Source organism: Haliaeetus albicilla, chromosome 3, assembly GCF_947461875.1.
Source record: "Haliaeetus albicilla chromosome 3, bHalAlb1.1, whole genome shotgun sequence".
Taxonomy (NCBI): Eukaryota; Metazoa; Chordata; class Aves; order Accipitriformes; family Accipitridae; genus Haliaeetus; species Haliaeetus albicilla.
In genome coordinates, this window is record NC_091485.1 from 51,778,618 (window position 1) to 51,795,732 (window position 17,115).

The following is a 17,115-nucleotide window of genomic DNA, read 5'->3' on the forward strand; positions in this document are numbered from 1 at the left end:
TCATGTGGTAAAAAGTCTCTCTCTCTCTTTCTTGTAAGCCCCTTTAAGTACTGGAAGGCCACAATAAGGTTTCCCTGGAGCCTTCTCTTCTCCAGGCTGAACAACCCCAACTCTCTCAGCCTTCCCTCATAGGAGAGGTGTTCGATCCCTCTGATCATTTTTGTGGCCCTCCCCTGGACCAGCTCCAACAGGTCCATGTCTTTCCTGTGCTGAGGGCTCCAGAACTGGACGCAGGACTCCAGGTGGGGTCTCACGGGAGCAGAGTAGAGGCTGATAACAATTATTAGGCTGAAGCACCTTAGCTGGGCTGTAAAGTTTCCAAGTCACACACCTGAAGCCCTAGAAAACTTGTGCGTTAGGTCACTGACCCCAACCACTCCCAGTTTTTCTTTAAGGAAAATAAAAAGAAGAGGCGAGGAACATAAATGCAGTGCTCTTCTGAGAGATCAGCAGCTAAAAGGAAAGGAATTTCCAAGCGGTGAAGTTACAGCCCAGGAGAGCTGGCATAGCAGTGCTGCACACCTTCAGCGGCTTAGTATACTCTGAATGTATCGGAGTGTTAACAGTCACTTCACACTGCAGCAAATGCTGGCTGGGCAAATATCTGCTTCCTTCGGAAGATGCTGAAATAAGTGGGTGATGTGTAGCCAAAGAGCATTTTACATGCAACACATCTTATCAATTTAGGATTTTCCATGGGTTCAGTAGAGCTGAGTAACTTGATTTGTAGCAAGCAATCATAACATTTTCTACTAAAATACAAGGTGTGCAACATGACTGTGTTACAGTCGCTGGAGTCCAGATAAACTTCTTGATCTTTTAACCTCAGTGTTTAATAATATCTTGTTTGTACACTCTCTGTTTTTTGTTTTGTTTTGTTTTTCTTGTAAGGACAAAGCTTTTCAATGTAAAACAAAATGGAGAAAGTAAATTTTGGAAAAATGCTGCAAAGTGTCTTCCTGTGGCTGGGAGTAGGCTGTGTAACTTGACTGAAAAACCGCCTAGCTGTACAATTTGTAGTATTTTTGCAAAAAATTCAAATGTCTGGTATTTGATGATACTTTTCGAGGCTGAACTAACCCTTCCTGAATTAAGAGATCAACTTTATTTTCACAACATCAGCACTATCAAGGGGTGTAAACTGATCATATGTTTGATTGAACTTTTGGTTTATAAGTTGAAGTAACTCGTGAAAAAGCCTACAAAGTCTCTTTGATTTTCAATGATGGTGGTTCCAAGATTGAAAGGAGGAGGGGAAATGGCAGAAGCAGCGCGTGTCTGCGAATTCAAGATAGGTGAGACAGAAAATTAAATTTACAGAATAAATGCCCCAAAGGATTTATCTGTGTTGCAAAATTACATTGCGTTAGAACACGTTAATTAAGGCGATACAAAGCACTTAGTGTAGACAAGAACTGTCATGCTTGGAGCTGGGTTACCTTGGGTCAACAACAACAACAAATGTTAAACATAGTAGTCTTTGTTTATATTGACTGTTACATTAAGCATTACGTGTTAATACATTAACATAATGTATTTTTCCAGTGTAGGCAAGCCCTAGGAAGGATTGGGTTGTATTTGAGACAGACTCCTAATGAAGTTAAAAGACTAGTGTTTATATTTTTTAAAGTCCCCTGAGAAGTAATTAAAGGGATAGAAGTTCTCCTCTTTCTGTAGTGTTGCTCTCAGTTTCTTTCCTCTTCATTTCACTTATCTTATTTCTTTATTCCATATCGTCACAAAATGGTGGAAACAATGGACTTGCTTATTCTTTCCTCCAAATTGCATTGCTCTTGGCAGGAGAGGGGCAGACCTGAAAGCTACCCACCCCTCTTCTCAGCCTGGCAACCCGCATGCTTTTGTTCCAGATCTGACAAGTGCTTAAGCATATGAATGGTTTCAAATGAAATAAATTACGTGTGTGGACTTAAATACCTGCTGACCAAAAGCCCGGGTATTTCATCCTGCACTTGCTGAGGTCAATGACAAATTTTCTGGTGATTGCAATGGTGCAGGTTGTGGCCTTAGATGCTTTATCCAAAGTCTTTCAAATCAATTAGCCTTTCTATTGATTCTAATGGTTGTTAGATCAGGCCCTCAGGCAGCGAAAGAAATACAGTCACATCGGTCTGGGGCTTGCTGGACACAAAAGTTGACTCAGAGACTCGCCTTCCCTTCAGGAATTTGACTTTTTTATTTGTATTACAGAAAAAAAAATTCTGAAGAGATCTCTGCAGCAAGGGAACCATTCATGTTTCCAGTAATACGTGCCCTTGCATGATTCTGAATTATTGATAGGAGTTAGCAGAGTCCGTTGTAATTTCTGTGTGCTCAGTGGCAGCTTAATGGCACAGCCATTGCTGTGCCTGCAAAAATTTCCCTGTGCGTCCAGAGTGCTCTGTCTGTCATAGGCATAGTAAACGACTGGGCAGCAGTCCCCTGTTATTTGAACTGTATTGATTTTTCAAGATCCTACACATTAATGCAAGGCATGACCTATTGTCCGGGTTCCCACTGCGATGAAATACTACAGCAGTATTTAGCAGGCACAATATATGTCTAGCCATGGAGTACAGAAACACTGACCTTCCTACCACAAGACCTGGGAGTTACAATGAGTGCATTGAGCTTATAACAAAGCACTACCATGTGTCATGCCTCTTGGAGAGGCCCTACTCCGCAGACGTGGCTGTTTAAATGGGAGGTGAGAATGCAGATCTATCTCTGTGTTAGAAAGACTGAGTAGCAGGAGGGAGAACGACGCCAAATAGAGCTTACACAGACTAAAAAAATAAACACTCTCTAAGCTTTGGAGAAGATATATCCTCCAGACAAAGAGAAATAAAAATTCTTTCCAAACAATGTGTAATAAACCACTTTATATCACTCTGAGTGACTTGCATGAACAAATCCATCGTTCCCATGCAGCATGGACCTGGCATATCTGTACAGGAACCTCCACACCATTCACCTTTGCTGATAGGTGGGTCATTAGTCTAGGGTGAGCGCAGCACAGCTACCAAAAACAGTTTCAATTTAATGTTCAGTTAAAAACTGATACCCCAGACCTAATCATGATGAAGATCAAGTCTAATGCCTTCTGCCCCATGGCTTCCATCTGGCAGAAGGTCCTGTGCTGTATGGGAAGAGACTCTGCATGATTCTGCACGATCACTCCTGTCAGATAGGTCTTGGGTCTGTTCTGCTGAATGCAATATGCAGAAATAGCAGGGGGTTATAATTTAAAAAATATCTCAAGTATATGATCAACCACAATTAAATAACTTTTTTTATTTTTCCCTATGGAAAAGATACCAGTATCTGCTGTTCAAAAGAGTCCAAGCTTTTCTGTCCAAATTTAGGTACAGTCACTTCAAACCTGTTGTTTAAAGCACGAGCAGTCTGAACAGATCTGAGCTTAAAAAAAGCACAGTCTGACATTTGTGTCCTTGCACAAATGTCAATCCCTTTTTTGAAGGTGGACTTCTAGATTTAAACATCAGTCTCAATGAAGACGGGCACTTCCTTTTTGCTCTTCTTCCTCTGACTTTACTTAGTGCAAAGGTTTCTGCAACATTGGCTTAAAGATACCAGATTGATTGTTCCTGCTGTAAGTCACAAGTTTCTAATGTTATTTTCCCAAACAGCAAGTTAAAATTTTGAGTAAGAGCAGGCCTTTCCAGACTTTTATGCAAAACAGGTGTTAGAGACCTGTTTCTGTATTTCTAGAGCATGAACTCAGCAAATTCAAGAATCCAATTTTGACATGACTAGGAGCCTCATGATTTGGCAGAGCGAGATCCAAGGAGGCAGAAAATACTGGATATGATCCTCCAAACCAGGCTGAAAAAGTTGGGGGATTTGGTTTTCTGTGGAAGAACTATTATCTTAAAACATTAAACTTGTTGTCCTTTTCAGAAAAGAGTCCTTGGTTAGAAAAAAACCCTTTTCCTTAGAAACTGTCAAAATGCAATTCTTGCTCTTCATATTGTTCGAGAGCAAAACCAGGTATAATTCTGTCTTCAAATTGCCATTGGCAGGAAGCCATTGTAAATCATAGCCAGGTTAAAAAAATAACGGTAAGCCTTCACCACATACTGAGCTCTTTTCCTCCATTCCGTCAAAATAAAAATCCTCTCAGAAGTCAGTAGAGATTTCCATGGTCTGAATAACTCTGCTTTTCTCTAGAGCACCTTCAGTGACAGCATTTGGATCATTATCTTGGGCTGGAGTGTGTTGGGCATCTCAGCAGGTAGTGCCATACTGCAGTGCCAGCCAGCAGAGAGCCAAAGGCAGATGCCTCTTCTTGTGTCACTGTGTGAATGATTTTCCTCCTGAGCCCAGAGGCATTCATCAAACATTTTCCATTGGGATTGTCTGTCCTCTTTCATATTTGTCTCTTGTACTAGAAAAAGTCCAGCATATTTTCACTGCTCGTGCCTGAACCTGTCCTCTCCTTCAGAACTTGGTAATAAAAGACCCTATTGTACCTCTGGGTACAACCAGGAATCATGCTCTTCTACTGTTTTCTTCTTTGCCCTGGGATTAGAGAGGCTTTCCAGAAGCACACCTCCCACCTAAGAGAGTCAAGTAAAGTGTTCCTATCATCCAAAGGAGAAATGACCTGTGAATTCTTGACTATGGCATTGAACATGCATTTGTTACATTTACGAAATTCCTATGTTGATGTTTGATGGGTTATTACCATGGTTATTAATCCTTCATTTTTTTTTGTTCTTTATTTCAGTGGTGATGTTAGGATGATGGGCAACCCACAGTCAACATATAGGCAAGTCTGCTTGATCAACTACTACAGATTGAGTTTAGGAGGAACCTACCTTGGTGCCATGATTTATTTTCCTATGCTGGATTTATCTTCACAATGATTTTCAGTTAATGTCCAGTAAGAGGATAAGTAGGTTTCTCTGTCTGTAACATCTCTGTGTTTTAAATCACGTGGGAATGACAGACAGTGTGCAAGAGAGCTTCCTCCTTAAATTGTCAGCCCAAAGTATGTTTTGTTGTGTGGCTAGCCATGCTTAAAACCCTTCCTTGAATTTTCCTGCACAACCGCAGAGTCAGCAGACACACACTGTTCACATCTCTGAGGCATTTTTAGTCTCACCAGCAATCCATTTGTTTCCTTTCTGCTCTCCCACTGATTCATATGCTTCCTAAAATAGTGAGCACTATCTTTGTTCTGTTGTGACGAGTTACAAAAGAATTAGCAACATCAGTTTAGCACCAAGTAATATGAATCACATCATGTGCTTGGATTTCAACTGTAAGGCTCCATCCAATTGCAAATTACCATTATTTTTGAAAGATCTCTTAGTCTTTGCAGGGTACGAAGCCACACACCATGATTCTGCGTTGTTATTCTTTTCAGCCATGGATGTTTCTTGCAAATACTGAACCCAACATTTCTCAACATCGCTCAGACAAGCCCCAATAGATTAAAAAAAAGGCCAAGTACTTCTGAGAGAAGATCAAATAACGACTATTACAATGGAGCCTGAGGTGGTCACGGTGGATAAAAAAGACGTGACCTTTCCTGCTCCCAGGTCTCAGGCACTGCATTGGTAACAAAGACAATCAATACTTCACAACGTCCTCAGCTGGCATGTTCAAACCTAATTTTAGCATGGTATATATACAAATGTATATGTGTGTCTCTGTGTATTTAATGAATGATTTATACAGTATATTGCAGTATATATGTAGGTATATGTAGTTTACCCATGGAGGAATTGACTTGGGATCCCAAGCACTTATTGACAGGTTCCCTTTCTTGCTTAGGTCAGACACGATGAACGCCAGCATGCTGTGCCAGCTGAGCTCTGCCGAATGAATAAATAGCGTGGGAGGTCTTGTCTGTTGAGCTAAGGATTTCATAGAAGCCAGGTGCAAGCACCATTGCTGCATACTGAATCGCTGCAACTCAGAATCTGGTATTACAGTCAGCTGAAGAGCTCTTTTCAGATAGCATTTTAAAACTGGCTCTGTGCAATAACAAATTAATGAGGTCTCAGTCTCTGCAAGATTTGTGCTAATGAAGCCTCCAGGCAAGAGACAGATCCTCCCACATGCCCTTCCAGTCTGGAAAAGTTAGTGTTCACAGCAAGGTACAGCTTCCCTGCATAACACTATAACTCCCCAGATGACAGTAAAGATTTCAGTAAAACTTGCCAGCAAGATCGTCTCGTCCAGCCATTACAGCAAGAGACCTGTAGCTCCAGATTTAGTTGTTAACCTGTTGCGTGGCTTTTGGCAGACTACATAACTCTGCCTAAGTTCCTCATACGTAGGATGTGGTCAGGTAGTCAGGCACTCCACTGGGATGATGCAAGAGAGTTGTTTGCACTTAACCCTTTTTACTATAGGCTGTCTAAGAACTTTTCAAATAGCCATAGGTTTTTGGGAAGGTTCTTGGATAAGGTAGAGTAGAGCTGCATCTGGGGTATTCTTCCAGCTGATGGTTCAGCTGGTGTGAGGTCCAAAACCTAAAGAAAGTAAGTTAGTATGCTTCGGTTCTTAAACATATACACCAAAATGGCACTTTCTTGGCTATGAGTGGCAGTGTGACAGAATGTGACAACTTGACAGTGATGCCCTCAGTCTGCAAGCTCCTGGTATCCCCCAGGGCTCAATCCCAACAGCTGATGTGCTAAAAGCCATTTGCCTCACCTGTGCCAGTGCTTCAAAACTTGCTACCTGATGTATTTTAAAGATACACCTTTCATCCTGCTGTGGTGAAAGTGCTCAAGTATTAGAAAAGTTTTTTATAAAAAAATTCCTGGCAGAAGCAGGGCCTTAGAATGTCTTCCAGGGTTTTTGGAAAAACATCATGACTGGTTGTGACAGATTGAGGAATGTATTGTGAGAAAACAGGCAGTTCAAGAGAAGAGCTAAATAAAAGATGCTGCAGTTGAAAGAACTCTTTTTCTCTGTGCCTGAATTTTAGACATATTATCACTCAAATGTCAGTGCCTGAATAATTAAGGTGGTGTAATGAGATGTAATTGCCAGAGCTGCAAGGACAGTAAACATAACTGCACTATTATCAGCACAAGCTGAGCTTCCAATGGTGCAACAGGTCAAACAGCTATAATCGTACCACTGTACCTGGAATAGGATAAGTGCAGAGGCCAAGTGCAGGCTGCACATGAACATACTGTACCTGGGCTCTGGAACTATAATTAGAGCAAAGCTGAAGGTTTATAGATCCCAGGCACAAAACAACATGATAAAGCTTAAAAAAATTGAAAGTAAATTGGAAGAAATGTAAGCTCAATATTCGACTGAGCAATGTCACATTACTTAACTACATAGCTGGGATTGTTAGTGAAGAAAAATAAGATGCTATTTAAGAATAGGAAATCCAAGATTTTATGTCTGGTCAAGAACAATCCACTGCAAAAACCCAGACTGAGAAGCAAACTAGTAGGGAGCAGCCCTGCAGAAATATTCTGGAGGTTGCATACTCAAAAAAAAGCAAACTACATACTGAGAGATATAAGTATAAATAGAGGCTATCAAATATGTGAAGTAACTCTTCCACTTTTCTCAGGATTGGCAAAGCTCAGCTGGAGCTCAGTGAGCCTAGCTTGCGGCACCATACTTGGGAGAGATATAACACTCATCAGGCTACAGAGGAGAGCAATGTCTGTGATCAGACCTCTAGAAAACCAATACTTAACATGGGAAGATTGGAGAAATAAGGGGTGCTGGCTCTAGTAAAGAGAAACCTGACAGAAATATGAGAGCAGTCTTCAAAAATAAAGATATTGCAGATTAATAAGACATTCCATTGCAGCAGAAATAGACTTTGGTTAGACATTAGGAAAAACTTTCTAAAAATAAGGCTAGTGATGCATTAAGCTAGATTGCCTGGGGACTGTAAATCTTTTTAAGAAGAGATATCAGATAAAACTTAGTCAGGAATGACAGAGATAAAATTCATCCATCTGTAGAGAGTGGGATGATATAGATGACTTCTTGAGATCCCTTTTCATCTGTATTTTCCATGATCATCCAAAAGATGAGTGTTTGGTTTTTTTCAGACTTGCTTGTTTATTCATGCTTCTTCATCTTGGAGATGGAAATCCTATTACTCAGTCCCAGTCAGCACTGGTTTCAGGTTTTTCTTGTCCTCCATAGCGACACAATGTGACTGTTCAAGTTGCAAAGACATCAAGATAAAGTTTAAAATGGTGTTGGTTAAAATAGTAACTTTAAAGCGACAGTCATACCAGTCAAAATACTTATCATTGGCTTCAAATCAAAAGATTTCATGAAAACAAGTTCTAAGTCATGAGTCTCAGGTAATTCACGTGGCCCCTTTGACAATTCAAAGAGACCATGCTGTTTGGATGAAATGTGCAAGTTTACCAGGACAGGCAAGATGGAGTCAGAAACAAACCCATTTGGATTCACTCTGCAGAGGAGCTGTTCCTGCTCTGGTGTGCCATAGAGGAAGCAGGAGACCTGTTACCATTTCACCACGCTGCTGGCACCCATTGACACTTGCATACATATCAACATCCACTGCCAACAACACAGAGAGACTTGGAGTCCCTCTGACACAAAGGAGGTGGCGGGTGGATTTAAAGTCTGCCCACAGTGCTCTCAATGGATGACTGGGCCCTTTGGTAGGATAAACCTGAGACAAGCTCAGCAATTTGGGCCTCCTCCTGCTTCCTTGGATGCCTTTGGTGTTTTTCTTCCCTCAGTGTTCCTATGGTGGCAGAATCAAAGCCTTGAACAGCTAATCCTCCTGCCTATATCCTGGGAGATTTGGGCAACATTTGGTTATGTTTCTGTCTCCATGTAATTTTGGTTATTACTGAGAGAATTTTAGCTTGCCTTCAAATAATTTCAACTCCATTATGGTGATCCTTGTTGCAACATGCTAAGGCACTTGGCTCCTGAGCAAGTGCCTTATAAAAAGAATAAAGTGCTTCTACCTATTATGATTAATATTATTTTGCTAAAGATGGAGGGCACTTAGGCTGCCTTCCCCCCAGGTTGCTACAGCAACACACATCTGTAAGGAGTCATTCTTCTAATTGTGTCAGTTAGGCTTATATAAGAGTATTTCAGTGATCCAAACGCTGTGGAAAGCATGGTCTGAGGTCTGGCTGAAGATGAACCTCATGCTCCAAATACTAACGAAATTATTTTAAAATTCCTTCTGGTGTAATTGCATTAGTCATGGCGAGCAGGAAGCAGTGCAGTGGCTCGCTGAGCTGGGCAGGTTTGCTTGCTTCTCTGATGGAAAGGAGCACAACGGTGGCTTCTGAAATGCACTTCTGGAACAGAGGAAACAAAAAGTGAGCTTGCATTTTGTTTGCAATAACATTATTTTACAATCAAGACAAAGGAAATTAGAATGCAAACCCAGCACGTAATGATGCCAGATTAACGATTAATACTTTGCAGCTAAATGATGCCAGATTAATGACTAATACTTTACAGCTATACACTGCTTTTCAAATAAAGCCAATCTGTGAAATACTTATAGACGTACAAGTCAACAACAGTGAAAGTGCAGCAAACTTCTGATTGACACTTTTGACTGGAGCAATCTGAAAGCTGCAGGGCCATATGGAAACTTTCCAGACAACAGCAGTGCCTTTCTCATGCGAGAAAATTATGCTTCTTTCCACACAATAAAATTAAATGAAGTTTGTACTAACTAGCTGCTTATTTTATTAGTTCTATCCTCCAAGGGTGTGTTTGCAACCCAGATCATTATGTGTGAATAACAAACACTTTCTGAAAACTTGGTCTACTTGAGAGGGTTGTCATTAAAATATTAGCAGAAGACACCGACTTGCTGTTACATGACATTACACCACCACACTTGCCATGTTTTGCCGATGCTGTGACTCATCATAGGAGTTTGCTAGAGGCCGGCTATTGAAATGCCATCCAATCGCAATAATTGTTGGCTGAAACCTCCTGAAACAAAGAAAATGGTATCTTTAAAGTGAGACAGCTATGTCTAATTACATCCTGTGATGGTCATGAAATAATATAACTGTCCAAACATAACAGTATGATTGTTCAAATATGTAATTCCATTCATCCAAAAGAAATTTAAAAGTTTCAAAAATCAACATGCTTACTCTTCCCAGATTCTCATCCTGTGTTGCAATGGAATTACAGATCAGGCTGGAATATTACTTATTGTGTAGAACATGGAGTGACAGTCTTTTCACACAATGTTTTCAGATTATAGGAAAGTATAAAAACAGCACTTTGAATAAAAGTTTCTCCTTGCTTTATTTTTAGTGCAGCCACTGGGTGGGCCACAAAGTAACTCACAGTTGTGTGTGAGTAACTCACAGCTGTGTATGTGCATGAGATTGATCTTGAAATGTTATGTTAAAAGATGATAATGGCCTATATAGGACAAAAGGTGAGAAAAGGACCCCCTACACTCACAGATGCCAAATCCCAATGCCAGCCACATTTAATAACTTGCTAACTCTAGACTAAAATAAGAATCACTGTACTCAGAGTAACTTATTCTATCTTTGCATCAGGCTGCCTAGCACTCAAGTTTTTCTTAGGAATAAGACTGTGGAGCTGAATGCTCAGTACATGAAATCACAACACCAAAATGCACTGGCTTCCTTTTGTCAAAGAAGGGGTGGGGAAGAGGCAACGTGGGGGAAGGAGGCAACCAGAGAAGTTCCCCTAGCTTAGCATTTCCAGTGCAAGTGTTGACCTACATTGACCTGCCTCCCAGAACTGAAGCTTTGCCATACTGATGCAGAAAGGATTACTTCCCCACGGTTTTCAGTCGTCAGTCTTCCAACCTAAAGCTCCTTTCTCCTTAACATTCTCAATAATTCTTCGGTTTCAGCAACCAGAGAATTGCCATAAATCACCTTTCTACATCAGCACTTTTTCCCCTTCTGTGCTCTCTAACGGTGTTTTGTCATTGATCTCGTCTGCCCTGTAACTCTTTTCACTATTTTAGCTGCATTTAATTAGCATGACCATTTATAATGCTCAGAGCTGAACTATGGACTGTTTGTGGATTTGAAAACAGTTGGTTTTTAAAAGGTGTTTTAGAAATACTTCGAGATCCCACATCACCAGAAAAATGGGGGGAAGTGAAAAGCAGGGCAGTAGCTAGGCATCTCATTTTTCCAGCAACTGCTGTACTTAGCTAGTTATTATGGTTGGCTGATAAGGGGCACTTTTGGGGGAGAATGTTTCTACCTACCACTGCAGATTTCAGTATTACAAATCCCATGTATGTTTGTGCCCCGAAGTTCTCTGCAGAAGATCATCCCAGTTCCTGCCCAAGTGTGTCCCCTGTTCTAGGCCCCCTGGATATGGCAAATCGCTTTGGCCAGGCAGAGTTGGGAGAGATTCTCTTTGAGAAGAGGCAAAGCCATCTGTAAACCAGCAAGGATGCTAACTACTGAACAATGTGAAGTTTCCCTACCTGTGATGGCTCTGCTTTGCAGCTTCCTCACATGCTCAGGGCCAGGGGATGGAAAGAAAAAAACCAAAACCAAACCCTTGAAAATAAATTTGGCATTATTCCCTGGCTACATGGATGTTTTACTATCTGTCCACTTCCCTGAAGCACTTCATAAGTTACTTCAGTTACTTGCGTGTTCACAACCAAAAGGTCAGCTTCCTTGTTTCCTCTGCAGGCTTCTTCAGTGCTTTCAGTTTCTACTACATTGTATGTATTCTGCCCAAGGATCCTCAAGTACTTTCTGTCAATCCAGTGATGACTGGTACTATCATTTACATTTTTCACAGTCACAGAATGACAGAATCAGTGGATTCTGTTCAGAGGCTGGAATGTGCCTCTAGATCATCTAGCCCACCCCCCCTGCTCAAAGCAGAGCCAACTAGAGCTATTCTCTACCCCATGCTTCGGCTTCCTTTTGTCACATAAGGGGAGAATATGCAAACATGAATGCTCATGTGGACAGTTGAAAGAGTAGGATCCCAACGTGAGATGGAGCAGAGCAGTGTGACAGGGTGGAAGCACTCTGTGTGACCTCTGAGGAACCGGGCTGAGTCTAAGAAGGGGACATTATTGCCTAAAGTAAAGACTAGGAAGAAAGCAGTTTGACTGGACATTCAGGCCCTGCTTGCTGATCTGAGGAGCTGTGAGTGCCCAAGATTTTGTCAGGAAAAATACCTAGGCACCCAAGATCCTGTTTCTGCACATGGCTGTAGGTGCCATTATCTTGGTAGAGCCAGCTGTCATAGCATCTCTTGCACATCATCATCCCTTACCTCAGGAACCAACGCCAGAAAACCCTGTATCCTCTCAACAATCATTTAAAAATGAGCATAAATAGAACAAGTGCTGCAGTGTCTCAGGAGCCTACATGGGTGTCTCCACACTGTATTCTGCAGTCCCGTCCCTACAATCATTCCTTATAGTCTGTACTGTATAAAATCGTCAAATCATTTAAAGATATTTCAGTTGGGTTGGCAGCCTTTCACCCTTGCACAATGGGTTTCAAAAAGAAACTTTTTTCAAAAAGAAGCTTGCAGGGTTTGGGGCATTCTCCTGCTAAGCAGCTGACTGCACAGCCTGCCCTCACTGGGACTGCCTGGCACCTGCCATGAGGGGCTGGGATGAAGGAAGGAGAGAGAAGAGGCTGGTTTCATACCATGAGCAGGGAAGGAAGCTGCCACTGGGAGGCAGAGAGCAAAAGTCAAGGTGGCATGAATACGTGTCTGTGTCCTTGCAGCTCTATAACTTTTGGACACATTGCTGCCAGCTGTTGGTTACAGGTGAGCTTCCCAAAGCATTGTCTCATCCCCAGCGACTGGCACACTGCCTGGCCTGCAACACCCCAGGAGTGCCTGTTCTGCACAGAAAGTTTTCTCTGAGCCCTTTTACAAGCTGTTAAAAGGGCCTTGGAGGCAGCAAGGGTGCCTGGGATGCTGTAGCACTGCCAGAAAATCTGTAATGTTTTTTGCTCAGCTGCCTGGCAGCACACTCAACCCTGCAAGAGTTTGGAGCCTGGTTAAAGTTCCTGGACAGGTCAGGGGTCAGGCTGAATTGACCATAATGAAGAGGGATCCCCTCGTGCCACCAGTTTTTTAAACAGCAGAAGACAGCAGAAGTTCCTGGCTTGTGTCTGGTGGAATGTACCCAAGTGCCAAAAGATGCTGTCACCTTGGACTCTGCCAGGGTAACCAGTTTATGAATTATCCTCATTGACTGACAAGGCTCAGGCAGATCAGGGTGCGGTACCCTTCCTAGTTCTTGGTGATATAGACCCCATGTGGCAGGCAGCAAAAGGAACGTGGGTCCTACTTCTGCCTCTTGTTTTGGTGAAATGGCATTGGGCAAACTCCCTTACAGCTCAAGGTCTAGGACAGGGCACTCACAATGCCGAGTTCTACCCTTTACCTCTCTTTAACACACAAAAGGAGCAAGCACCAGCATGCCTGCACAGGGAGCACAAGGCAGAGGATGAATGGCAGAAGAGGGAGCGGTCCATACCCAGCGACAGTGAGTGCTGCTGGTCTCATCCCCTCTGTCTCAGGTAGCAAAGCTGGAAACAGGCCTGTGGATGTTTCCACAGTGGGACAGGTCTCATACCATCCTGTGTCCCTGCTAATATGCAGTAGTGATGTGTCCTGTGCACCCAAAAGGCCTTGAGATGTGAACACTAAGGATGCAAGTCAGTTAAAATTACTTGCCCCAGGGACTGTGAAGTTACAGCCGCTCTCAGATGTAACCATCGCAGACAGTACATGTGTTGCCACAGGAAGTGAATGACAGGACTTCAGAAGCCAAGCTGCCAGCCTTGTGCTTTAATTACTCAAAAAAGCTCCCTCCTGTAAGTTCCTAAAAAAAGAAAACATAGGAAAATTTAGAGATCTCAGTAGAACATGATAAGGTTCTGGAACAAGTTGTTCCCTCCTACTGTTGCCTCTCTGCTGAAGTGCCTGAGGGCTCTCTCACCTTGCTATATCTGCTGTCACTTCTTTCCAGACTTGTCAGGGACAAGTCCTAGTGATGCAGTTTCCCATTATTCACCTTCCTTTCTTCTGAGTGCTACTCTAGCTTGCAGGGTTCCAAACAAAAAGATATAAAAAGGAGCAGGGTTCACAACAATTACACCTGCCCCCAACACAGCAGACACAACATTTAGCTCTATTTTGACTCTGGTAAAAAAACATTTACTTGGTGGGTTCCATTGAAATCCTTATTATATTTGCAGTTGACTTCACCTGCATGCCAAAACCGAGTTTGCACACCCCAGCTTCCTCTCTCTCTCATCTCCCTCCCAATAACTTCACAAAAATTCCAAACAAGAAAAGGTTGGCAACTTGTTGAAAGAACACAAAGACCTTATCCTTGCTAGCCAGAGAAAAAGCACTGGTACCTGTCTGTCAAGAACTTGTGGCTTTTCAGTTTGCATGTTTCTTGCTAAGACTGTTTATCCAGGTAACACAGATGGGGCGGATCATTTGGCAAGCTCACCCCTAAGCTTTTTACAACAAAGATGACAACAGGTGCAAGATAAGGGATACATACAAAAACAAGAGTTCATTACAAATACATTTGCATCCAAAGTAGCAGCAGCAGGACTTGGCTCTACTTTATCTTAAAAGCATACACTTTGTGAATTCCATTCAAATACTCACTGTATTTGCATCTGATACTGTATGCTGTCACCCCAGGCAACAGCATGGAACCGAACTGTTTGCGTGGGCCTGTGCTTCTGCGCAAGGGCAGCCAGGTAAGTCATCTCTTCTCATGACAGTATGGAGGTTTTAGGATGGCTCTTGAAAAACTAGAGACAAAATTCTGAAGAGAGTGCACTGTCCCCACAGAGAGCAGGATTTTCAAGGGGATTTTCAAAAGGACTTTCAAACTTGTTAATCACAAAGGCTTCTTAATTCTGAAGGTCTTATTTCGATGTCAAAGTGGAAGCTGAGCAGTTAGGATGCGCTAAGCCCTTGAAAACCTGGCCCCAAATTCTGCTTCTATGTGTTTGTGCGTTCAGAGAATGTGGTACAGCTGTGGAGAGGTTCCTGGTCAGAGAGGGTCAGTAACCTACAACCAGTAGAGAGACTAAGGTTAATTAGCATGATCTGAATGCTGAAGCTATGTCCTTATTCTGAATTAGTCTCTGTAAAAGTCCTATTTTAATCCACTGACTAAAAAGAGATAAGAGACTATCCTAACAAAAGATAGGTATCAAAAGGTATCATGCAACAATAAGTTGCATGACCTGAATACCCACTGTTTCACTTATAAGTCTGCAGTCTGAATCAGGAGTAATTGAAAGTTGGTAATATCTGGCCTTCATTTGATGGTGTATGTAAAGTGCATTGACAGATCGATCCGTTTCATGGGACTAAAACTGAATCTCAGGTAAAACCACAGAAGGCTTGAGAATATCAGATGAGCAGCAATTCCTACTGAGTGCAGTGGACTATGCCCACAGTTGGAAAAGGTGCTGGTGGATAAGGAAAAATTGCTGTTTCCTTTCATTCTGAAGGACAGTCACTGCAGCTCAGTCCTGCAGCCCACAGCCAAGGAAGCATGCAGTGGTCCTCATCCTTCACAAATCACTGAGACTTTTGTTTCCCACTTCATAGCACCTTTTACAACCTCTATTTGTGCTTGAAACTGGGGAGTGAGAGAGCACAATGGTAACAAATAAATGAAAGTTTACCAGCAATTTACCTACAGACAAACCTACAAAAAATAAACAAATGCAGCAGCAACAAAGATGAAAATCCTTTACTGCAAGATCCTTTTGGAACTTTCCATTTACTTTGTAATTAAAGACTTAGATGTTTAAACCATGGAAAATAGGAAAACTGCGTTTTAAAGTGGTCCAGTGCTTGTTACTACATGCATTAATGTATTACTCTGTGGCCAGGACTGAAATGGCTCCAGTTAGACATGTTTTCTTAGTGTACTCCTTTAAACAAAGATTTTTGGTTGAATGTTTTTAGTAGTCCAGGTAAAAATAACTGCATACGCCTGTTCACTGTCGCATGGAACTGGACAGGAAACACTATTGTTACTACACACAGATTTTTCCTTAACTCTGATAATGGAATGAATCCAGGATTATTCAGAAGAGGAAAATGAAGGAAAGGGAGAATACATCCTTGCCCATGTGAACGTAGAGAACAGACCTGTCAGATCACTGTTCATATTTCTGCTCTCATCGCTACAGATGAGGGATCCCAGTGCCAGTCTCCCATATCCCAGTGAATGCCTCAGCCTCCGGTCATTGGATGTTCTGAGGCGGGTCTCTCTCCCCCATTCTCCTCTGCATGAAGAATTTTGGGGGTACAAGCATGTGAATATATGTAGACTTCCTAAACTTCAGGCTCTGTTTGGCCATCATGGGACTGCTGAGTGTCTCTTTTTCTCATTTATATGTTGACAAATAATATCTGGATGTTCTTTTAACCAGGGTCGGCTATAACTGATTGATATTTCCTGGCACAAAACTTGGTTTTTTTCCCAGAAATTCCAGGTTAGAGCAATAACTGAATTATCTCTACCTAAACCAGCCATTGCTGTCACTAGCATTGTTGCCTAAGCATTTCCGAGTTTTATCTGGGGAGTCAGAGGGACAAAATACTTCAGTAAGAAGTATGCATCAGAGAGACAATCATCTTTCAGCTTCTGAGAGAAATCTTGAAAAAGGTGATGAAACGTGCTCTTTAACAGAATGAGATCATTAAAAAAAGTTTGTAGACGTCCCTTACTAAGCTCAAATTTTCATATACAGTCTTAAAAACTCACTAAAACACTAAGCCAAATCATTACACCTACTGCGCTGGCAGCACAAAAGGCTAACTTACTAGAATCTATACAGACTTGAAGAAGCTTTTCAATAACTATACAAGACGTGAAATATTTGTTTAAAGAAAAAAAAAGTAATTTAATGAGAACAGTAAAGGTACAGAACAATAAGAAACAAATGTCAGCACATGGAGAAAGAGGTCAGGATTATTGTTTTTTATACGACACCTGGTTTATTCTTTTCTTACTAAGGGTTTAAATCAGTTTAGCACCATTTTGGTTCACTCAGAGATTAACAAAAGTTAATATTTTATAAGATTTATTTATAATACCCT

The 17,115-nt window shown here is 41.8% G+C and overlaps 1 long non-coding RNA gene across 2 annotated transcripts; it reads right to left on the reverse strand.

Moving 5' to 3' along the window:
- Positions 1-2,170: 2,170 nt before the first annotated feature.
- Positions 2,171-16,870, reverse strand: LOC138684795 (uncharacterized). 2 transcript variants are annotated; one of them, XR_011324080.1, is made up of 5 exons: positions 14,653-16,870; positions 13,967-14,068; positions 13,502-13,849; positions 9,870-9,963; positions 2,171-9,311 (listed from the first exon to the last, which is right to left on the reverse strand). It is a non-coding gene; the product is annotated as an uncharacterized lncRNA (long non-coding RNA). The 2 variants fall into 2 exon arrangements; XR_011324079.1 differs by having other exon boundaries at positions 13,967-16,870.
- Positions 16,871-17,115: the final 245 nt, after the last annotated feature.